Source organism: Euprymna scolopes, chromosome 41 (genome assembly GCF_053919585.1).
Source record: "Euprymna scolopes isolate OS-2025 chromosome 41, ASM5391958v1, whole genome shotgun sequence".
In the NCBI taxonomy this organism is placed as follows: Eukaryota; Metazoa; Mollusca; class Cephalopoda; order Sepiida; family Sepiolidae; genus Euprymna; species Euprymna scolopes.
The window spans coordinates 4673621-4698226 of record NC_136522.1 but is presented as its reverse complement, the minus strand read 5'-3'; the positions used below and the strand labels follow the sequence as shown (position 1 = coordinate 4698226).

The 24606-nt window shown below is 34.9% G+C and overlaps 1 protein-coding gene across 2 annotated transcripts in view; it reads left to right on the top strand.

Annotated features, from left to right (window-relative positions):
* LOC145266314 (uncharacterized) overlaps positions 1–24606 on the top strand; it is a 516717-nt gene that overhangs the window by 144914 nt on the left and 347197 nt on the right. The gene's annotated exons all lie outside the window — the stretch shown is intronic.

The window sequence follows — 24606 nt, the reverse complement described above, 5'->3', positions numbered from 1 at the left end:
GGCCAAAAAACTAAGACTGAAATTAAACAAAGAACAAGTGAATTTACTGGAAGCCTGGAAAAATCATGGATTGCAATAGAAAAATGCGACCATGAAAAGTAATAAGGTTAAGCTTAAACATGGAAAAGTAAAGGGCTAGTTGTTAAAACTGGAAAAGAAAAGACAAGATATTCTAATAAAAAATATAATAAATTTATAACTTAAAATATTGCACCATTAAGAATTGGTTATATAATGTTACATTAAAAAAGAATTCTTAATGCTGCAATATTTTAAGTTACAAACTTGTTATATATTTTTTTTTAATATTAGAATGTCTTTTCTTTTCCAATTTTAACAACTAGTCCTTTACTTTTCCATGTTTAAATCTTAACCATATTACTTTTCATGCTCGCATTTTTCTATTGTAATCCATGAATATATGTATGTGATAATTAGGACTATGACAAGAGAATATTCTTTTCATTATTTTGACTCTCGAGTATATATCTTATGTTTTTAGATAGTGAAGTGGTTCTCGATTGATAAACTGTTTCGGATATATACTAGAGTCAAAAACAATGATAAGAATATTCTCTTGTCATAACCCTAGTGATAAATTATATCCGATTGTTTTTTTTTTTTTTTTTTTTTTTTTTTTTTAACGAACTCTGTATATCTTGGTCACATAACTTGCGGAGCAACATATATGGAGACCTTTTCATAAACAAAGTTATTTTCAGATAAAAATTTATTTTTTTTATTTTGGTTAGCAATAATGTAAAATTTGCAGAAACAAAAAAAAAAACGAAAAAAATGCAGAGTTTTTTTTTTTTTTTCATAAATTATTTCCATCTTGTTTTCACATCTTTTATTAAACAGCATTTTCAAAAAAAAAAAATTTTAATGTAAAAACAATTGTAAAAATTAAAAAAAAAAAAAAGCTGTTTGGTTGCCTTTTTAATTTATTATTTATTTTTTTTTTTTGTAAATAATTTTTATTTCTCTGAAGAAAGGAATTTGCAAGTGTGACTAATTAGCATTCCAATTTTTTGTTAGGTCAATGTTTACCATTACTCTAACTGAAGACGCCTCAACATTTTCTTAATAAAAGTGACAACTTTTATGGGTTTTCAGGTATGCTGAAAACAAATGTCGCTGGGAAAATTACCGCAGGCAAATAGTTTTGGGGATATAAATACCTGTATTTTGTTAAGTAATTTCTAGTAGTTTTATTTGGCCACCATCTTTGTTGTCTCAATGAAATGGTACATTGAACATGCATGCGCTGCAGTGAGCAGACGGTCTGTGTAGTTAACTTAACGCAATTCCAAAGCCGTTCTTAACATGGGGAGGTGGGCGGGTGCTGTTGTTCCGAAAGCCGTTCTTAACATGGGGAGAAAGAAATAATGCTGAATGAACGTTTGCATCTTTTAGACTTAACTACACACACCACATGCTCACTATCCCATTTCATTGAAACAACAAAGATGGCGGCCAATTCAAACTACTAGAAATTACGATGCATAACACAGGTGTTCATATCTCGAAAGCTATTTGTCTGCCCTAATTTTCCCTGTGATGTTCACGTTCAGCGTAGCTGAAAACCTATAAAAGTTGCTGATTTATTGGAAACTGTTGAGGTGTCTTCAGTTGGCGTAATGGTGAACTTTGACTTTTTGTTCAAATAAATTCCTTCTTTTTTTTCTTAACCCATTAACTCCCGCTTCAGAGTCAACAGATATATATTATAGTCATCGCAGTCAAATCCTTCCAGTGATCTCGTACGAGATCAACTAACATCTCGCTTGTTTCTATTTAAAACGTAATTCTATTTCATTGTGTTGCTCACAGAGGGATCCAAGTTTCATAAAAAAATGTTAAATTGGTTAAAATTATGGCAGGTAATGGGCTAAATATTAATAGACTAGCAGGAAGACCTCACTTTGCCCAGGATTGAATGATGATCAACAAATATTTCACATTTCTATATTTTTATTGTCATCGAAATCTGTGAAATTGCTCGCGAGGAAGCTTCACATACCTCCATGCAATAACCTTGTCTTCAATATGTTATTTTACATTGCACTCGAGAAAACCTGTTTCTTTTATAAAATTATTTTATATAAACTTCTTTCCAGTTAATGAAAAAAGACATTAAGAAATTTACATGCAGAGTTTGAACCTACAGACCACGTCATGCAAAAAAAAAAAAACACGTTATCAACTTACCCACAGTAGAATTTTTCTACTAGAATTAGTATAAAGCTGTTTAAACGTTATCTTAAGAATTGCTTCCCAATGCCTTGTATTTAAGAATTCAGGTGATTATTCATCTCCCTCTCAATATAGATCAATCAGTCTCCTGTGCATCATGAGTTGCTGGAATCTGTGTTAAATAGAGAAATAGCCCACCCGCTCAGCAAAAATAAAAGGTCTTTGATAAGGGTATGGCTTAAAGGTCTGCTCGATAAGATCTCCAGCTATGGTATAACTAAAAATGTCTTAATTATTAAATCATTTCTCTCTGATAGGTTCATAAGAGTAGTGGTTGATGGGCAGAAATCAGAAGCTCACAGTATTAATGCTGGAGTCTCTCAGATGTACGTCCTGAGCCCAACTCTCTTTCTGATCTACACCAATGATCTCCCAAATCACATCCTAAGATCGTTCATAGACATTTATGCTGATGACACTGCCATCTATGGCAACACTTTAAAGGCCGTAAACAACTAAGTTCTTTCGGTTTCTCCCTCTTCTATCTTGAGCATGTGGTACAATGGGGAAAGAGGTGGCTGGTTAATTTTAAGGCATCTAGAACCAAGCTTCTATCTTTATATCATCCCTTTACAGTAGAGATCCCTAGGTGCAAGAAAGCCTTTTACTCCAATAGTTTCTTCCCCAGAACTGCGGGTCTTTGGAACTCCCTTCCGGGATTCTGCTTTCCCAACTGCAATGATATGCAGAAGTTCAAGTGTAATGTTAACAAACTTCTTTCTACTCATCTCCCTTCATAATGACCCCGCTAATTAAGTCCCTGTTAGTAGCCCCCTGCTTCAGAGTGGCACTGTGCCTTGTTTGGGGTGAAAATTGAATTAAAAAAAAAAAAAAAAGTTTGACAAGATACACCTGAAGAAGGTCAGAGGTTACACCGTTGTGAAAATAACACTCAAGATAAAACGGTAGTCACTTTAAACACTAAGAATTGTTAGATTTTGAATTCAGGTTTTTTGGGGGGTTTTTTCAATCGTCCCTTGTGGTGAGGTCTTTATAAATCTGGCACCAAAAAGACTATGGGGATCCCCTCCCCTTCTCATGAGGACCCTAAGCACCTGCTTATTTTAATGTTTAATCCAGGGGTTCGTTGGAGGGTTGAATCCTCATCAGCAGTAGCAGCTTAAGATAATAAAAATATTGGATTTCTGGTATTATTATTCCCGAAATAACTTCATTGTTAAACAAGAAAACTTGTCACCCCCCCCCCGCCTCCTACCTGTCTCTTCTCAACTCTTACCTTTATAATAACAAATGTGGAAGATATTTTTGTGGAGCTTGAAATACTAATTTCCCAATTAAGCCATATGAAGTAGTACTGGTATGGAGGAAGTGATGGGCATGTTTCTCTGACACCCCTCCCCACCCAACTATGATCTATCTCGCACCTACGATGATGCACCTGTTGACCCCACTGACCTGTCTTGGCATCAAGAACATTCCAAGACCTCACCAAAAACAAATTTTGATAAGCACACCAGGTATAAGTTCGAAAGTCTTGTCGGTCTGGCCAAAGAAGAGCAAGAAAAGAGGAACAAATAATACCGCAATACAAAACACATGTCCTGGAAACACTTTATTGCTTTGAGGACAATGAAATAAATTAAGAACAATAGAGAAACATGTAATGGGTTCAGTTTATTCACTTGCGTTTTTTTTTTTTTGCCCCCTTCTCTCTTTTTTTGCCCCTTCTCTCTTTTTTTGTCCCCTTCTCTCTCTTTTTTTGTCCCCTTCTCTCTTTTTTTGCCCCCTTCTCTCTTTTTTGCCCCCTTCTCTCTTTTTTGTCCCCTTCTCTCTCTTTTTTGTCCCCTTCTCTCTCTTTTTTTGTCCCGTTCTCTCTTTTTTTGTCCCGTTCTCTCTTTTTTTGTCCCGTTCTCTCTTTTTTTGTCCCCTTCTCTCTTTTTTGTCCCCTTCTCTCTTTTTTGTCCCCTTCTCTCTTTTTTGTCCCCTTCTCTCTTTTTTGTCCCTTCTCTCTTTTTTACCCCTTCTCTCTCTTTTTTTTTGCACCCTTCTCTCTTTTTTGCCCCTTCTCTCTTTTTTTTTGCCCCCTTCTCTCTTTTTTGCCCCTTCTCTCTTTTTTGCCCCTTCTCTCTTTTTTTGCCCCTTCTCTCTTTTTTTGCCCCTTCTCTCTTTTTTTGCCCCTTCTCTCTTTTTTTGCCCTTCTCTCTTTTTTTGCCCCCTTCTCTCTTTTTTTGCCCCTTCTCTTTTTTTTTGTCCCCTTCTCTCTTTTTTGTCCCCTTCTCTCTTTTTTTGTCCCCTTCTCTCTTTTTTGTCCCCTTCTCTCTTTTTTTTTGTCCCCTTCTCTCTATTTTTGCCCTTCTCTCTTTTTTTGCCCCTTCTCTCTTTTTTTGCCCCCTTCTCTCTTTTTTACCCCTTCTCTCTCTTTTTTTTTTACACCCTTCTCTCTCTTTTTTTTCGTACCCTTCTCTCTGTCTCATGTTTGGAACAAAAGCATGCTACTCCCGTGGCTTAAATAAAGAATTTGTTTGAATTTTAATTCAGATTTCCAAGTTTGACAGAAAGATTCCAGAATCTGACAAGAAACGGATAAAAAAAGGTCAGCGGTTACATTGGTCGAAACGAAAAAAGTAGTCTGAATAATCCGAATGGTACAAAATCAGTCGCATCATTTAAAACTTTTGACGATGGATGTTAAAATGCAACATTTAATGCTACTAAGACTGAGCTTCTTTCCTTTAACTACAAAAAACCTTCTCAACCACTGATTGCCATGGCTAATAACACCTATGAGCTCATTGTTCAAAGTTCTTCGCTTAATATTCACAGACAACATGAATTGGAACAATGCTAAGGTTGCTGCAAAGGAAGTGGGCTCCCTCTACCATGCTAGAAAATAGCTCACACCTAGGAGTATCCTATGTCTTTATAAAGCCACAATTCGTCTATGCATAGAGTATTGTACTATATCTGGGTTGATGCATCTATTGTTAGTCTCTCTCTCTTAGACCAAGTCTAAAAAGGAGTCTTAAATCCAATAGGTCCCGCACTGTCGGCCAAGCTCTAACCTCTGTACCATCATCACAATGTTGCACCCCTGTGCCTGTTTTACAAGTACTCTTATGAACTCATAACACTTGTGCCCTGTTGACATACATACTCCCAACTGACACGACAAGCAACAAAATCACACCCCTTCACCGATGTCCTTAGATGACGGAAAGCCTTTTTTTAATAATTTCTTTCCTCAGACTACTAGGCTTTAGAATTCCTTCCGTTTCCTACTTCCCTGGCTGTATCAACATGCAGAAATTTAAATGTAATGTTAACAAACATTTTGATCCCAAATAGTAGCCCCTTAGGTGGGGTAAACAAAAAAAAGGGTAAAAAAAAATGTCTTAGCAATTTTGAAAATGGCATTTATCGCTTTTTACATTCAAACTCTTTGTTTCTTCGAATCGCTCGGATGCCTCACCTGAGACGGATACAACTGTTAACACGTGCGTACAACAACTGCTAAAATTGAAACAACGTAAATCTAATTAGCCTCTTCTCAGAAATCAATAAAGATTACTTCGTTGTCTGCCTTAAGATTTTTATTTTAATCTTGATTAAGAAATTTTTTTTTTTTTTATTATTTTTTCTGATGGGTGTTCGTATAAAAGAGTAAAATTTTTGCTAAAAATTACAAAAAAATCAACTACGCAATCCAGGATGGATTATTATTGCCACATCTGGTGAAATGCAACTTGGATCACCTGTTTCTGCCTTGACAGAGTGTAAAATCGACTATGCAATATACAGAGATACTGGCAGGTGAGGGAAGTTTTTCTAGCATGCTAGAGGGAGCCCACCTTCTTTGCAAATTCTAACAGTATCATCTATGTATTTATTCCAATTCATGTTATGTGTGAATGTTGGGTAGAAAATCTTGAGTGTGATTTTTCACAGCGTTTCGGTTGATGTAACCTCCGATTTTCTTCAAGTGTATCTTGTCGAACTCAAGAATTTGGACAGAATTTCAAATGAAACCCTTCATTTACTTCACAGGAGTAGCATGCTCTTGTTCTGTCAGCCATGACTGGATAGAGGTCCTAAGTAATTCGCAGTTGTATTTTTCTCAGTGTAAGCGACTGAAAAATACAATTGCAAATTATTTAGGACCTCTATCCAGTCATGGCTGACAGAACAAGAGCATGCTACTCCCGTGAAGTAAATAAAGGATTCCGTTCAAAATTTGTTCCAAATTCTCGAGTTCGACAGAAGCATTTCCAAGTTTGACAAGATATACATGAAGAAGGTCGGAGGTTACATCAACCGAAACATTGTGAAAATCACACTCAAGATGAGAACAGTAGTCTGAAGAATCTAAATAATACGGATAACCAATCCTCATCTCAAAAATTCAGAAACGTTGGGTAGAAGAGTTTTAATCTTAGACTTTTGAGAAGGGTGCCATGATTGGTAACGTTTCGTATAATTCTTAAAGTAAAGGAGCTTTGTGTTAGTAGCATCGAATGTTACAATCTATTTTTGGGTTGATTTCACTACGGATTGGAGATAAATGATGGGACAATTCTGTGACTATTCAAAAAACTGCAAAGAAGGTGGGCTCCCTCTATCGAGCAAGAAGACTACTCACACCTGAGAGTATCCTGTACCTCTACAAAGCCACCATTCGCCCATGCATGGAGCATTGTCACATCTGGGCTGGTTCATCTACCATTAGTCTCTCCTTCTTAGATTAAGTTCAAAAAAGAGTTGTCAGTCTAATCGGTCCCACTTTATCAACTTAGCTCCAGCTCCTGTCTCATCACCGCAATATTTAAAAAAAAATTTTTTTTTTACATGGAGTTCACCACTTATCAAGGCCCAATGGCCACTTAGGGATAAGGGTTATTGTGTGTACAGTAATCAAAGGGATAGTATAGTAATAGTATTGTAGAATTGGTAAGGTGTCATTACTTATGGGGGCGCTTCATTAGGAATTTGTTTGTGTTGGACTTGAAGACATCCAGGTTGAAGTCTGGAGGGAAACAGGCAAGCGGAACAGAGTTCCACAGGTGTGCAGTTCTAAGAAAGAAGCTTTGTTCATGGAATCTGTTGCATCACTGTGCATGTTTTACAAATATTTTAATGGAATATGTTCTGATGAACTCGTTTCACTTGTATCCCCTCGACGTACATATCCCCGACAAACCCGTTTAGCAATAAGATCTCACCCCTTCACTGTTGTTGTCCCTAAATGCCAGAAAGCTTTCTATTGTAATAGTTTCTTCCCTCGAACAGCTAGACTTTGGAATTCCCTTCCTGCTACCTGCTTCCCTGGCTGTACTGATTTGCAGAAGTTTAAATGTAACATAAACAAATATCTTGTTAATCTTTCCTAGACATGGCCCCAAATAGTAGCCCCTTACATCCAAGTGGCGATATGCTTTGTAAGGAGTGAACATGAGTTAAAAAGCAGTTGTGTAACAAAAACTGGTCGTGTCACCAAAGGTTGTTGTGTTACAAAAATGGTTATGCGACAAAGCTTCAGTCGTTATGCAATCTCCAGAAATATTGCATCAATTCTTATTTGAAAAAAAAATGTGCGTCCACATCAGCACATTTGGTACACATACTTTTTATATATTTTTTTTCTCATAAATGTCTACACATTATTTCTGATTAGTTTTGTCATATAATTTTAATGCGCTTCACATGAGGTAAAAACAGACGGAGAAAATTTAAAGAATTTCTGCCAAATCAGCAGAGTTTTACCGTTGTCAGCCAAAAGAAGAGTCTGTCATGTTTGGTGATGTTTGGAAGTGAAATCCAGTCAGTAAAGCTTGAGGATATGCGTTGCATGAAGAGAAATGATGGACATGTAATGTGAGTCTTAAAGAAAAGCTTAGATTTGTTGCCCTCCCCCTCTCCCTCCAGGAAGATTAAATCTGAACAGCATAGACATGTTTCATTAGTTGGGTCAATTTGAAGGAATCAGTACGAGTTCTTGGGTTAGACGTAGAACAGTTGAGGTAGCAGGATCAGTTGGGAAGGATATTTTGAGAGAAAGAAGGATATATGAAGTTCTATCTAGAGATAGGTTAGTTTGGAAGTCAATTCCTCACTAGGCAGTTTGTAAAACCGACATTGAAAGACAATGGAAGTAGTAAAATTTAAGTTTTGTGAAAAATTTCTATTTTTCTTTCTAAAAATTATTTAAAAACAAACTTCATTTTTAGTTTGCCATCAAAATATCATAGCAAATGTAATCTATATATCTATAAAAGTGAGAATGTGAAGAACTGCTTGCCCTCTGCAACTCTATATTGCGGGTATGCTTTTCAACCAACTACAACATAGCTGTCTTCAAATCCAATGTAAACAAGTTGTTGTTGAGTGATCTCCTTAAACACCCAAAGTCTACCAAATTTCAACTACTAGCTGATCATTAAACTGTTGCCTCACTGACCACTATACATTTATTAACCCTATCCTTGAGTAGCCTTCAGGTCTTGGTAAGTGGTGACTCCTTTGTAAAAAAAAAAAAAAAAAAAGTCTTGCTATCTTAAGTAGTCCAATTTTGCCCAATAAAACTATCACTGAGCTTTTGTTCCATCGACCACCTTATTACACTTAACCCATATCCTCGAGTGGCCTTCAGGCCTTGATAACTGGGGATACCCTTGTAAAATAAATTAAAAAAAAAAAAAATACAGAAAAGCCTTCAATTTTGGTTCTTAGTTACACCATGACTTAGCTGTTTCATATAGAATGCCATATAGATCGTACCCAGGATCCATGCTGTCGGGTGAGGAGGGGGGGGGGGGTAAGACGAGATGCTTCTGTCATCTGCAGCAAATGAACATTCTCAAGGCTACAAAATAATTAGCATATGTTCATTTTACCATCCTTAGCTTTACCGCTTTCTTTTTTTTTTTTTCTCTCTCTCTCTCTCTCTCTCGGTCTGACTGAAGAGCTTGTGGCGCAAACAATGGAATTATCAATGTATGAAGCATTATAATTGGATTTGTCAGTAAGCATCTTTTTTTCACCAGTTTATAGTTTTATTGGATGCGCATCTTCCTCGTCATCCCCATCCTCGTCGCAGCACCCCCTTTCACATCTCTCGCTGACATTTAGTGATCAACTAGTTCGTATAAATAGAATCGCGACACTTTCAATCGCACTAGGTACTAAAATATTCCGCGTTTCTTCTGCAAATTTAATGCAACATCCGTATCGGCATTGTGACGTCTTGCGTAACGTTTGCATGCACACTGCGTGAACGCTATCCGATATATCAGCGACTGAGAACCACAGCACTTGCACGTGGTTAATGATATTGCCAGACTTTGCATAAATTCACGCACTTTTCTTCATTAAAACAATTTGCATTCTTTTGTTTTCTTTAATTCGCGATCAGCAATTTAGAGCCGTGCTTTGTCAACCCGTTTGTGTTCGAAGAAATACTGACTCCAAAATGTCCAACCTTAAAATGTTTTGCCATCCAATCGACAATCACCTAAGCCCTCATCCTCTATTAGTTTTCGCCTTGGTAAGAGGTGACTTATTATTAGAAAAAAAATATAAAAAAAATTGAATAACAAATAAAGCACTTGAATAAGTAAAGCATGATTTACCTGCCCCTGCGATCACTACTCCTCGAATAATGTAAACAATTATAAATCTAAATTTTTTGTGAATTTCGATTCATCAGATTGCTTAATTTTTTATTTTTATTTCGGACTATTAGTCTCATCTTTATTAGTTGTTGATTTTGGATCTTTTTATTGGTTCACAACGTTTCGGCCAACTTCCTCTGGCCTTCGTCAGGTGGTAACCGCGACGGATAGGAACTTCGAATCTCCTAACTGCATTCTCAGCCATCACTGCCATCCGTAGTTTTTGTGTTCTCACCACATTTTGACCAATTAACCTCTGGCACGCTTTGGATGGGATTGAAACCGCTATCTTCAGACAATGTTCATCTGGAACCGTAGAGATTCAACATCTCTATCAACTGCGCCACGGGCCCCGAAGGGCGATCAAGGTTGGATTCTTTGATCTTATAAATCCACGTTTATTTATTATTTGATCTTCCATAGTCGGGTCCGTACCGATTGGTATACATATATATATATATATATATATATATATTATTCCTTAATTGGAATTCATTTTTTTTTTTTTTTTGTGAACCAATAAAAAAAAAAGATCCAAAAACAACAACTAATAAAGATGAGACTAATAGTCCGAAATAAAAATAAAAAATTAATATATAATGCTCATCTCAAAAAATGAATTCCAATTAAGGAATAATATATATATATACCATCAGATTGCTGTTCTTAATACGCAGGGCTCTATGGACAAATTTATCTTTGGTTGACCTTTGACAAGTAAATCCAAATAATACGAATGAGCAATCCTCATCTCAAACATTAAGAAATGTAATTTAAATTTTTTGTTGGATTGAGGCGGGGGGTGGGGGTGGAGAGGACAGTAGCACTTTTAGATATTTGTGAAAAAATACTCTTACCATTTTTAGACATTTGAATCAGCATAAAATCACAATTTTATTTTTCTCAATTATTTAATGTTACAGATATTTTTCATTTTTCGTCCCCCAACAAAAGAAGGGTGGGCCTGTAAATTCACCCTTGTCTGTTTGTCTGTCTGCACTTTTCTCAATAACTACAACTTGAAATTTTTTAAAAATTTTGCACAAACATTAAACATGACATGAGTAAAAAAAGTAACAGAACGGATTTTCCAGGAAAACTCCGCTTGACCCTCTAGAGGTTCCTTTCAAGTTAAAATAGCTAAAATTGACACTTTTGTGCTTATTAAAAACATTGATGCCTTGTATTTTTATAAACTTTCTGAAAAGTTGTAACTAACTGGTTGTTTGTCTATACTTTGCGAGAACTCAGGGGCTCTTTTAGGGCTAATAAAAACACTCCATTTTTGGGACTATTTTGCCATATTTGTTCAAAATTTTCTGTGTATGTCTATTTAGCAGTTTTGCATGATGCTGAACTCAAATTTAAATATGTAAGGCCTTGGGGACTTTCGGGGCGAAATGGGGGAGGGCCACAAATGATGGACTTAGTCATTTCTTTTTTTGCATGGTGCAGAACTGAAATTTACATGTTAAGTCCTAAAACTGCACCGTTTGTTGATTTTCACCAGAATTTTGGGGCTAAATGCTGAACTTAGTCATTTTTTTTTTTTTGCCTCGTTCACTGTGCACTCACGGGGGACCATGCATGCTCTACTTGCGCATCTTGAACTGATCTTTGCAAAATTTTTGTATGACGGGAAATATTACTAATGGCAAGAATTTTATCTATAACATATATATATATATATATATATATATATATACATATATTCCCTACAAACTTTTTGGATATTTTTTGAACTTCTCACCTCTATAATACCAGCAGACTGCCCGCCATTGCCCAGACATAAAATATGTTTAAATATGATATGTTGATTAATGCAGACTTTGTATTTATTATATTAGACCCAATATATATAGCAATGATTTCAAAAGTTAAAAAAAAATAAAATAACTTGTGTACCACCACCGAGAATTGAACCAAAACGTTTAGCTTATGATTTACTTTTTCCTTTGACGTTAATGCCTGAGCTATGAAGACCTGTGTGTTGCAAGGCTAAAAACTAAGACCTGAACCAATAGCTATTACGTTACACATGCATATTCGTAATGCTGTCGTTCGACCTTCATCTGGCAAATTCCATTTTTTAATTTTCACACTTTTGCACCGATTTTCCCTGGTTAAATTTCAAATATAGTTTCGTATAGGTTTGAATACCCTATATATTAAGTTTCATGTCTGTAGACAAAAAACTGACAGAAGTCTGGTAAGCAAAAATTTTTAAAAATATATATAAAGGTTTGTGTTACTATAACCTTTTTATTATGCAAATATAAATCATGTAGAATATCTGCATGAATATAATTACACGTAATAGTTTACTAAAGATGATCATACCCTAAGAAAACCGGAAAAACTAATAAGGAATTAAAATGAATGTTTAAAAGAATATGCAAATTAACTAGATATTTTGCAGATAAATGCAATTCCACAACCCATATAAAATAAAGTTGTATTTTCTTTTTAAATTAATAGAAAAAAGGTTTTTTAATATGAATATCAATACACACACACACACACACAAAAAAAAACTAAATTTATAGGAGTATAGATTCTGCTTGGTCCTTCCTAAGTTCGTCCATACGTTACGCCTAAAAAAAAGGGGGGCAAATACAATTTTTGAAAGCTACGCTCCTTCAAAAAATGGCCAATTTTTTAACTCTGCACAAGAGTATGGGTACCACTCATTTGAATTATTAATGGACTTTTTAAGACTTTAATACATTCATACGATGGATCTCAGATTCTTCCATTTGGATCTTTTATAATTTCAGGAATTGTTTGAATTCTTTACTCTGACATTTTGACTTTGATTCCATCGAAGATGTGTGATTAAAAATTAGTACAAACCTGTTTGTGTGCGGTCTGTAATTCCCGGAGAAAAACTGGTCTTAAATGCTACGAAATGCAAAATAAGTTGCTCTTTTGTAATTAAGCACTTAAAAAAATTGATACAAACCTGTTTGTGTGCAGTCTGTAAAGATTCATGCAGACAAAAAAAAAAAAAAATGAAACAAAAATTTTTAAAAATAAAAATGGCCACCTTTTCTCTTTTATATGTTTGTAATATTGTCACCTAACGGTTGGATGTAAAAAGCCTGATTTTTCAGAGACGGGTTGATTTTGTATTTGGATGTCAGAGTAGCAAGTGTTGTCAGCAGTGCGTTGTGTTATAGAGTTGAGTTTTAACAGTAGAGTGTTAAGATTTGGCGTTGAGATTTGGAGTAGTGAGTTTTTGGCAGCAGTGTGTCGAATTTAGTGTTTGAAAATATGATGACAGACAGACATATGGCCTTTTATGCATTAAATTAGCCGCCACTCTTATAGTGCTCCATATGTTTATTTACAAAGAATTTTTCAATATGCTATGCAAGCAGAAGGCAACTTCATTTAATGACAGTTCTCTGCCCAAGAAAGGGAGGGGCTTATATAGTCACTCACAGACTACTTAGCTGTATCACAGCTCTTCAAACAAATTCTCTGATTAAAATCGTAGGCTGGCTGATTTCATCTTCAGAAGAAATTCACCTGTAAACTCAAATGCCTTTTCCTTTGTGTAGTCCATAATTATTAACAGCACTATTGCACAACATGTATGGATTTTTAACAGCCTTTTAATTAGTAAAAGGTCAATCCAACTGCAATGAAACCATGGTACGCCTCTTAAATATGTAACGGTTTTTAAATAAATAATCTGTATTTTAGCTCTTACATTTGCTACCAAGTACTTTATTAATTTCTTTTCAATACATCCTGATGCCCTTTCTGTAATCTGAAACGAAAGTTGGGATAGTGGCTGAATAGTATGTACACCACCAAAGCTCCAAATATATAATTTAGTAAATTTCATAAATTGTTAGTAAAAAAAAAAAAAAAAAAAAAAAAAAAGGAATTGATAGTCTGTCTTTTCTAAAAATACTATTATGACATGTGATCCTAAAAATTGTCAGATCTATTCCGTGCTTCCTTTGTTCCAGGTCCTGGATGTGACCTTAAACTATATCCGATGGTGAGGCTCCAGCTTGCGGGCTTCGGGGAGTGTGGAGCCACCCTTTAATTGCCATTGCTCCCAGGTCCACTCATACCTGGAGTGGTAGTACCTGTTAGAGTCCCAACTATGGGTTAAATAGAAACTGAAAAAAAAAAAAATATTCTATTAAAAATTTTTTCTTCAAAATCACTGGATTCGGCATTAAATAACCTGAAAAGGGTTGATATGCCGTAAAACAAAAACAACCAACCATCCTTTGTTCCAGCTCATTTGACTCCTTGGTCTAGTGGTCTTCGTCAATTTGCTGTTTTTAAACCTCATTGTAATACAGCTTCCTATTCCAGTAGCTTCTTTTCAAGAAGGTTGTGGAACTCTTCTCCTGCTCACTGTTTTCCTTCTACTTACAGCCTTCGTCTTTTCAAGGCTAAGGTCAATTGGCATCTCTGGTCTTTGCAATAATCAGCTTTCGTTCTTGTTAGCTCCTTACATCAAGTGGCATCATGCCTTGTCTCGAGCAATTTCCATTAAAAAAATAGTTTCTGTTAACTCTAAAACATGCATTTTCTTGATTAAAGATATTAAAAAAAAAAAGATTTCATCAATTTGATGACAAACTTATTAAAATCATAAACTCTTTACTTTATCCCCCCCCCCCCCGCCCCATGTTTATAAGAAATGCCTCGACAGAGTTCAAAATAGACTTCGTAGCCTAGCGGGGAATGACCCTTTTTCTCTTCCCTGCAATCTTTTTCCCACAGAAGAGACGTTGCGAGCCTGTCTCTGCTTTATCGTTATTTCCATGGAAAGTGCTCATCTGAGCTCCAATCTATGCCCCCCCTCGCCTGACACTCACTCTTTATCTGTGCCTAAACCTAAATGTAGATTCCATGAACAAAGCTTTTTTCTTAGAACTGCACGCCTGTGGAACTCGCTTCTGTTTGGCTGCTTTCCAGCTGACTACAATTTGGTAGTCTTCAAGTCCAACGTAAACAAATTCTTGATGGGCCATCCCCTTAAGTAATCCAATTTACCATATTTTCACTTCTAACGATTACTACGATTATTGTCCGACTGACTACTGTACACTCATTAACCACCCTTATCCTCGAGTGGCCTTCGGGCCTTGATAAGTGGTGACTCCTATGTGAAAAAAAAAAATGACTCGTGAACGCGAATGCCCTTTCCTATATATATATATATATATATATATATATATATATATATATATATATATATATATATATATATAATGTGTCAGCACCAGCATTGCACAATACAGTGGAATTACTCTGAATTCACGCCTTATTAATTCTTTCTATTTAAAGGACACTCAAAGAACTTCTGCATTTTTCCGAGTAAGATTGAATTAAAACTTGGTACGCAGTTTAATTGCACCAGTTGTGTGTGTGTGTGTGTGTGTGTGTGTGTGTGTGTGTGTGTGTGTGTGTGTGTGTGCGTGCGCACGCGCGCTACTTAACTGATGTACAGTTTTGTGTATATGTGTGTGCAACTTAACTGATTTCCATGTGATTTTAGTTACGGCCAGTTCCAGTAGCCACGCGTCTTCGTTCATTTCGCTTAATATGTTAAGAACATTTCCTTTGAAAAAGCTTTGCAGCTTGATTTCTATCCTTTTTGTATGATGATCTTTTATAGACAAATATAGATTTAACTTATAATTATTTCTTTCGGGCATTATTTCTTTTTTCTTTTTTTTCTTTTTTTTCTTTTTTTTTTCTTTTTTCTTTTTTTTTTTTTTTTTTCTTTGTCTTTTTAGTAATTGCTTTTAAGTTAATATCTTCTTCATTATCATGATAAAACCTTGCTGCAATTTAATCAATTTTGGATTAACTTTCTTTTTTTTTAATACCGTTTTCTCATCATTACTGCCATTGTCTGGTTATTTTATGTCGATTCCGAAGCAACGCGTCAAAAATAGGCGCTCCATTTCAGTGTGTGCGGTTTTATGTACTAATAGGTCACCGCTTAGCAAGGCCCAAATCCCACTCAAGGATAAGAGTTAATGAGACAATGCCATGGTAACATTAGTTGGGCATAATTTGATGATTTAGGAGGACAGATAAAGTTACTGTGGGCTCCCTCTACCATGCTAGAAAATTAGAGTATCCTATATTTTACAAAGCTACAATTTACCAATGCATGGAGTATTGTTGCCACATCTGGGCATCTACTGCTAGTCTCTCCCTCTTATACAGGCTCCAAAAAAAAAAAGAAAAAAAGAAAACAAAAGTATCCAACCTAAAAGATTCTAGATTATCAGCAAAGTCCCAACCTCTGTCACATCGCTGTATTGTTGCACCACTGTGCCTGTTTTACGAGTATTTTAATTAAATGTGCTCTGATGAACTCCTAGCACTTGTGCCCCACCCCTCAGTGTACATATTTCTGACTAACCCAACAAGCAGCAAAATTCCATGCCTTCACTGTTGACGTCCCTAGATGACACTTTGCCAATGCATGGAGTATTGATCCTATTTACTTGCCTCCTCATGAGGGCAGAGTTAGACACAAGGTCAATTTTTAATGCGGGGAAAATCCAGCTCCCCAAAAAGGGGTACTCTGGATAGGAAGAAAAATAAAAATTATTTCAGTCGAGAAGGATTTCTACTCCTGATCGTGGACAGAAAAAGTGAAGTGTCGTATCAGAACAGGTGCTACACTTTGCTCCTAGCTGAAATCTTTTGAGCTGGTGCATATCTTTATTAGACAGGCTCCAAAAAAAAAAAAAAAAGTATCCAATCTAATAGTTCCTGCACTATCGGCAAAGCTCCAACCTCTGTCCCATCACTGCAATGTTGCATCCGTGTGCAGGACTCTACGGATAAATTTATCTTTTAGTTGACCTTTAACAACTAAATATTTTCGTTTGCTAGCCTAAGAGAAAAGTTACTAGCTAAACCTACATGATTTTTAGAATGTGACATCTTCGTTCTGTGACAAGTATGTACATCATAAAGATTTCCTGTGTTTTTTTAAATAAGTGTAATTCTAAATATACAACAAATTTTATGCTGATACTTGAACGTATAAACATAATTTCTTCAGATGTTTTTTTTAAACAGCCTTCGTTAAAAAAAAAAAAAGGTATATTATTCTATTAAACTTTTATTGTTTAAACAATTTAACTTTTGTTCGTTTTATTAAAAAAATGTTGAAAAGTTATTTTTTACTCAGTAGTGAGCTTTGGAAGATTGTCAGTGAAAGAAATACAATCGCCAAAAGATAAGTGCTTCATTATTTCTAGTCGCCACTTTGAAAAATCATTCGCAAATGCGACTGTTTCACTCGCAATGTAGAGCCCTGCTGTGCCTGTTTTACAAGTACTTTAATGGAATGTGCTCTGATGAACTCCTCACAATTTTGCTCTCTCAACGTAAATGTTTTTGACCAACCCTACAAGCAGCAAAATTCCATCCCTTCACTGTTGAGATCCCTAGATGACAGAAAGCCTTCTATTCTAATAGTTTCTTCTCACAGACTGCTACATTTTGGAATTCCCTCCGTTTGGTTTCCTGCTTCCCTGACATGCAGAAATTTAAATGTAATGTAATGTAAACAGACATCTTGCTACTCAACTCCCCATAACATAGTCCAAAATAGTAGCCCCCTTATGTCGAGTGGCAATACGCCTTGCTTTGGGGTGAAAAACAGTTTAAGAAAAATAAAAAAGCTTAACAAAAATTTAACAGTGAGCTTGAAAACTATCACGTTTTAGTCAGCTGGGAAGCAGCTCCACGATATTGTTTTTCATAGATGAGTAGTTATTGGAAGAAAACTTTTTTTTTTTTTTTACACGGTGGTCACCACTTATCAAGTCCCGGAAGCCACTCGGGGTAAGGGTTATTGCAAGTACAGTACGTTAGTGTGGAGATTTAATGAAGTGTTTACTTGAGGGGGCGGTTCATTAGGAATTTGTTAACGTTGGACTTGAAGACATCCAGGTTGTAGTCAGGTGGGAAGCAGGCATATGGAACAGTTCCACAGGCGTGCAGTTCTAAGAAAAAAGCTTTGTTCATGGAATCTACGTTTTGATTTAGGCACAGATAAAGAGTGGGGGAAATTTTTCACAATGGATTCAGCTAGACAGGTGTTTTTTGTGAAAGATTGGCGAGGGGGGGGCAGAGATTGGAGTTCAGACGAGCACCTGCCATGGAAATTGAGGGAAAAAATATTTACTTGATGAGTTTTTGCTGTGAATGTTTTAAATAAGCGTGGAGCGTAGATTGGACGTCAGTAGAATAGAGAAAGCGTAGTAACCTTTTTTTATTTTATTTTTTTGTGTTATTTTAATTACGTCGCCATAAACAATCAAACGTTTTGTCTGGATCCCCCAATGTGATACTATTGCGACCTTGGAGCCTCACTTTGTCCACTATTCTGAGTGATTTTGCACCTAATTTTTTTACTAGGGGTGACCGTCTATCAAGGCTCAAGGGCCACTCAAGGATAAAGGTTAACAAGTATCGTGTAGGCTGTGAGACGACACCATCATGATCAGCAATGGTGGAAGTTGGTTAGAATTTGATTATTGAAGAGTACAGCTCAACAAGAACCTATTTACTTGAAAACGACCGTGTTGTAGTTAACTGGGAAGCAGACCCACAGTATTGTGCTCCACAGATAGGTAGTTCTAGGAAATTTTGTTCATAGAATTTTCGTCTAGTTTTAGGCACAGATAGAGAGTGAGAGAAAGAAGAATAGAGAAAAGGTTTTCAGCCACTGCATGTCATGGATGATTTTTGCATCTATCATTCCATGAAGATTTGGGTCCAGTGCCACAGAGATCGCATGTATGCTGACGAGTTGCTCTGTTGATAGCTCTGCACATCCATGCTGTGTTTAAAGATCCACAAAACTGTGATATTGATGCTACTGTTCTGGAATTTGGATGAGTGGTTGGTTTGTATTTCTTCTCTGCCTTCTAATAGTTTATTTTTTTAATTATTTTTTCTGAGCACAGGAGACTTTGTTGGTTTGGTCATATTGAAAGAATGAGGGAGAGTTCTTGAGTTGGATATAGAACAGTTGAGGTAGCAGGGTCAGTTGGTTGTGGAAGCAGAAGATTAAGCAAAAGGTGAAGAGGAAAACGTGTAAGGATGTATTTGAGGGGAGAAAAAAAAGAGGGAATAAAAATCTAGCTAGAAAAAGTTGTTTGGAAGTCGGTTTTTAAAAACCGTTCAACACCTGCCAGCACATAAAACAGCTGTTAAACCAAATATGGTGATGGTGATATCATTTGATGACGATGGTGATAGTAATGATGATGATGGTTTGCCAGATATTCTAACTTTGGAATTACCATTTATTTTTGTCTTTCGGGAATTCTTTTAAGTGCTCGGCTGACTGCAAAAGATACATATGGCGTTGTTTTACTTAGAATAATCAAAATTCACTTTTAGGGATGTCAGAATTATGAAGTTAACTGAAAGATAGCAAATATATCTAAACAAAATTGTAAATCTAATCACGAGTTCTCTTTTTTTTTTTGCTTGTTATGTGAAAAATTATTATTACTAGCAGAGTCTGTGGAAATTCCACAGCGGCACAGTAATATATTGCTGTTGGTCATTTTGTGGACGTTCAGTGTGAATGGAGACCCCACGATATTATTATAGTCCTTTTGTTGAAACTGTAAAAAGTATTTATGTAAGTAATCTGGTTAATGTAGTGTCAGAATATATCTTGCTATTGCAGTTTATCTCCAATATCCTTATAGGAGTCTGTGGCATATTTCCATTGTATGGACGCCCGGTGCAAACGGAAACCCCTTGATATCATTATACCATCTTTAGACAGAACAGATACTACCCTTGGATCCTAGCCAGAAGACTAAGAAGGTATATGATAGTTTCATGTACAGCCCAAAAGCGACGTCATTTTTTAAAAAATTATATATATATATATACATTGTGTTTCCGGTGATCGGGAGATCCTATTTATTAAAAAGGAGGATAGTTGATAACATACTACGAACATTAGAGTATCTATATACTAAGTTAATGTTCGTAGAATGTTATCAGCTTCTATCATCCTTTTTAATAAATAGGATCTCCCGATCGAATAATTTATAATCTGTAAACCGTGACATACGTACGTATGTACATTAAAGTTACTATGGTATTTATATACAGATTACAAACCTGACATCATTTTTCTAAACAAAAACAGGAGAACTTGCTTAATCATTGACATAGATTGTCCTTTCCATACCAGAATGCAAGAGAAAGAACATTTATTAAAAAAAAAAAAAAAAAAAAAAAAAAAAGGTCAAAATCTGAAAATGAAATTGAACCATGGAGATGTAAGAAATATAATTGGAATAATAACTAAATTGTCTTCGCGCAAAAGCGCAGGACACAAAATGTTTTCTATTCTAATATTGTCTAACTAATACACGCTTTTGCTTGCGAGAAGATAATTGGGCTGATGTGTGGGTAGAAAAGTTAAGGGTGACAGAACTAATGTAGTAGCCAATTTTTCAATATTTGTTGTCCAAAGGGTCGAGCTTCGAAACGAGACTAATCTTGTGAAAATCTGTCGCATCTGTCGAAAGTTTTAGGCAGACATACAAACATACACTTAAACAGACAGGAGAGATTTATATTATAGATGGTGCACCTTTTCCTAAAAAGAATCGTTTTTGGCATTGGAAAATAAGCACAAATTTTTCCAATATACCAAAAAGTTAAGTTTTTCCGGTTGTCTCAATACTAATATATATATATATATATATATATATATATATATATATATATATATCTCATGTAGTGCCTGTTTATCTGCTCTACTTTTTCTCAGAAACTATTGGGCGAATCCGGCTAAAATTTTGTATGGATCTTTATGATAAGGTGTACCAAACTAAGTATTATGGGACTTGTTTGAATGCAAAATTGAGCTTAAATGTAACTGTATTCAACCAGCAATTTGTCATAAAGCACTCATTCTAACCTGACGGGCCTGAACTTTTGCCCTTTTTTTTTGATGGGTTAAGACGTCTCAAACATCAGATAAGTGTATTTATAACTGACAATTATGTGTGTGCTGTGTATATATATATATATATATATATATATATAAGTGATGGGACAATTCCAATTTTTTTACCGATTCCATACTAAATTCCCGATTCCAATACAATTTCCAATTCCGATTCTTTATAAATCTCTAATTATTTAACTATAAGATTATTTTCCCCGATTTTCGTAAAAACGCGTTAAATATGCAGATATTTTCCTTAACGTTAAAATACATTTGTGGAGGATGATCTATCAATTTTAGCTTTACTGGTATTTTAAAATCAATAAATATTTATTATTTTATCATTATTACCAGATATGGAAGATTTTACTTTAAACAAAATCAAATAAAAAAAAAAAAAAGAATTAAAAGAATCGTTTTTGGCATCGGAAAATGGGCACCAATTTTTCTGATACCTAAAATGTTCTGATTTTTCTGATTCTGATTAATCGTCCCAACACTAATATATATAATCAAATAACTGACACTTATGTACATATCGCCATACATTAAATTAAAAAGGAAGTATGAGACTGTGGTGTGGCTAAATGATGAAAAATTGGTGCATATAGTGTTGTAACTGTTCTTTGTTGCTATTACTTCAATCTTGGTTTATTCCTATTAGCATCTGCAACTATTTGTCGCACAACAACTAAAAAAAAATTTAACTTTTCATCTCACGATAAACTCTTGTCTCCATAGAGAGCATTTATTTTTATTCGCTTGGAGAACATTTCTTGGCTAAAACCAAGATCTAGTCAACAAGATTACTTTTTTATTTTTTGTTTGTTTGTTTTACGGCTTTTTGGGGTTATTTAATGCTGATCAAGTAATTGTTAGTTTTTTTTTATGTTTCAAGTTCTTTATATCTTCAAATATTTATTCATGGAGTTTCGTTTGGTTTGGTAGAGTTAAGAGCATATGCACAGGAGTGGTGGTTGTCATTAAAAAAACAACTTCCACTTTATAATGCTAGAAAAAAATTTTTATATTTTTTTGGTTTTTAATCATTTTTCGTTATTGAATTTTTTTTTTTTTTTTTGTCACCAATCAATTTTCACAATGCACTAAACATTGATTTTTTTTTCTTTGCAAAACTCAATCATGATCAAAGTTCAAAACAAAAACAATTTTCCACTACAAAACAACCAAACCAAATACCATAAATAAATATTCAAAGATATAAAGAACTTGAAACATAAAAAACTTTTTGCAAAATGGTTGGATTCGGCATTAAATAACTTGAAAAGGGTGGAGTTATAGTCAGCTAACGTACTGTCTAACTTCGGGTATAGCGCTACCAGAAGTGGTCACAAAGCAAATCAGTTCCTTCATTTTTTATTGTTCAAACCAAACACCATAAATATTCAAATTGGTTGTCATTAAAACAACTTCCTGTAACTGTTGTTGTTACTTCAATCTGGGGCAATGTTGTAAACTAAATATAATAGTGCACCTTCTCCAAGTGATATGACTTGCCGCAACATTACACCAAACAAGATGAATTCTTGTCTTGGAATTGAGTAAGAACTAGAGGCTACAAGAAAGAAGTTGACACGGTTAACTGGTCACGGTTTAGGGTGAGGAAAATTAGTATTCTTCACTTCTTTGCTGATTCAACATATGAAATGTAAAAAAGAAATTCAATTGAACACTTGCACGTTTATCAATCTCGTATAGGGATCAAGTTGTTAGCCTCAGGAAGGGACCCCTTTGATTTCTGAGATCCAATTCAAGTGAAGCATGCATGGTCCCTCGTGAGTGCACAGTGAATGAGGCATAAAAAAATGACTAAGTTCAGCATTTGCATCCCCCCCCCCATTTTAGCCCCAAAAGTCCCCGGGGAATGTCAAATCCTGGTGAAAATGAACAAATGATGCAGTTTTAGGCCTTAACATATGTGTAAATTTGAGTTCAGCACCATGCAAAACTGCTAAATAGACATAGACAGAAAATTTTGGACAAATATGGTAAAATACTCCTAAAAATGGAGTTTTTTTTTATTAACCCTAAAAGAGACCCTGGGGCACACCCAAGAGTTATCGCAAAGTATAGATAAAAAAAAAAAAATTCTATAGAAATTAGTAGGTTACAACTTTTCAGAAAGTTTTATAAAAATTCAAGGCATCTTTTTTATTTTTTTATTTTTAATAAGCACAAAAGTCTCAATTTTAACCATTTTAACCTGAAAAGCACCCGTATGGAGGGCAACCGGGTTTTTTCCCAGAAAATCCGTTCTGTTACTTTTTTACTTATATGTTTAATGTTTGTGTAAATATTTTTTTAAATTCCATGGCGTAGTTATTGAAAAAAGTGCAGACGGACAAACGGACAAGGGTGAATTTACAGGCCCACCCTCCTTTTGTCAGAGGACTAAAAAGAGAAACGCCTTATTCTTTTGTAAAGTGTGTTTTTCTTTGTTTGGTTAGAAATTTTAAAGAAAAATTCCATAAAGTCTAATAATTTGTTTTGATCTTTTTATTTTAAAACTTTACTTTTTTTTCTTTTCTTTTTTTTTTTTTTTTTCTTTCCTCAATGTTGTTTGAATTCTTCAATTCATAAATATTAACTTACACAGGAACAAAAATTTTCTCCTTTTTTTTTTAATTGTATCGATACTTTTTTTGTGTGTCTCATATAGGGATCAAGTGTTAGCCCCAGAAAGGGGCCTTTGATTTCTGAGATCGAATTCAAGTAAAAAAAACAAAAAAAAACGAAATGCTATATTTTTGTAAAGGTTGTAGTTCTGTTTGACAAATTCCACAAAGTCTAATTTGTTTTGATTTTTTTTTCATTTTAAAACTTTGTTACCATTTTTTTTTTTTTATGTTTCCTGAACTTTTTTTTACAAAGGAGTCACTTCTTATCAAGGCCCGGAGGTCACTCGAGGATAAGGATTAACGAGTGTACTGTAGTCAATGAGACAATATCATAATAATCGTTAATAGTGGAAATTTGGTAAATTGGATAACTTATGGGGATGGATCATAAAGAACTTGTTTACATTGGACTTGACGAAGATCATAATGTAGTCAGCTGGAAAGCAGCAAATGGAACAGCGTTCCACTGGCGTACAGTTGTAAAAAAAGAAGCTTTCATGAAATCCATGTTTAGGTTTCACCACAGATAAAAAAAGAAAATGGGGGAAATTATTGATAGTGGTTTCAGATAGACGAGTGTTTTTCGTTAAAGTTTGGTAAGGTGGGACCATAGATATGGGCTCAGATGAGCACCTACCATGAAAATGATGTCTCTTCTGTGGGAAAGAGGTTGCAGGGAAGATGAACACTTGCATGTTTATGTGCCTCATATAAGGATCATGACTGTTTAAAATCAGAATAAAAATTAACTCTTGTAGAAATAAAACTTTTGCCCATTTTTTGTGTGTTTGTATTGATAATACAAAAGGCCAAACAATGGTTGCAAATGAAATAGAAAGAAAAAATTTTCTAGAAATTAGTAATATGGGGATTCAAGGATTGGAGCAGGAGTTTTCTTTTCTTTTTTTCTTTCTTTTTTCTTTCTTTTTTCTTTTCTTTTTTATTTTTTCTTTATTTCTTTTTCCTTTCTTTTTCCTTTATTTCTTTTTCCTTTCTTTTTCCTTTATTTCTTTTTCCTTTATTTCTTTTTTTTCTTTTTCTTTTTTTTTCTTTTTCTTTTCTTTATTTCTTTTTTTCCTTTATTTCTTTTTTT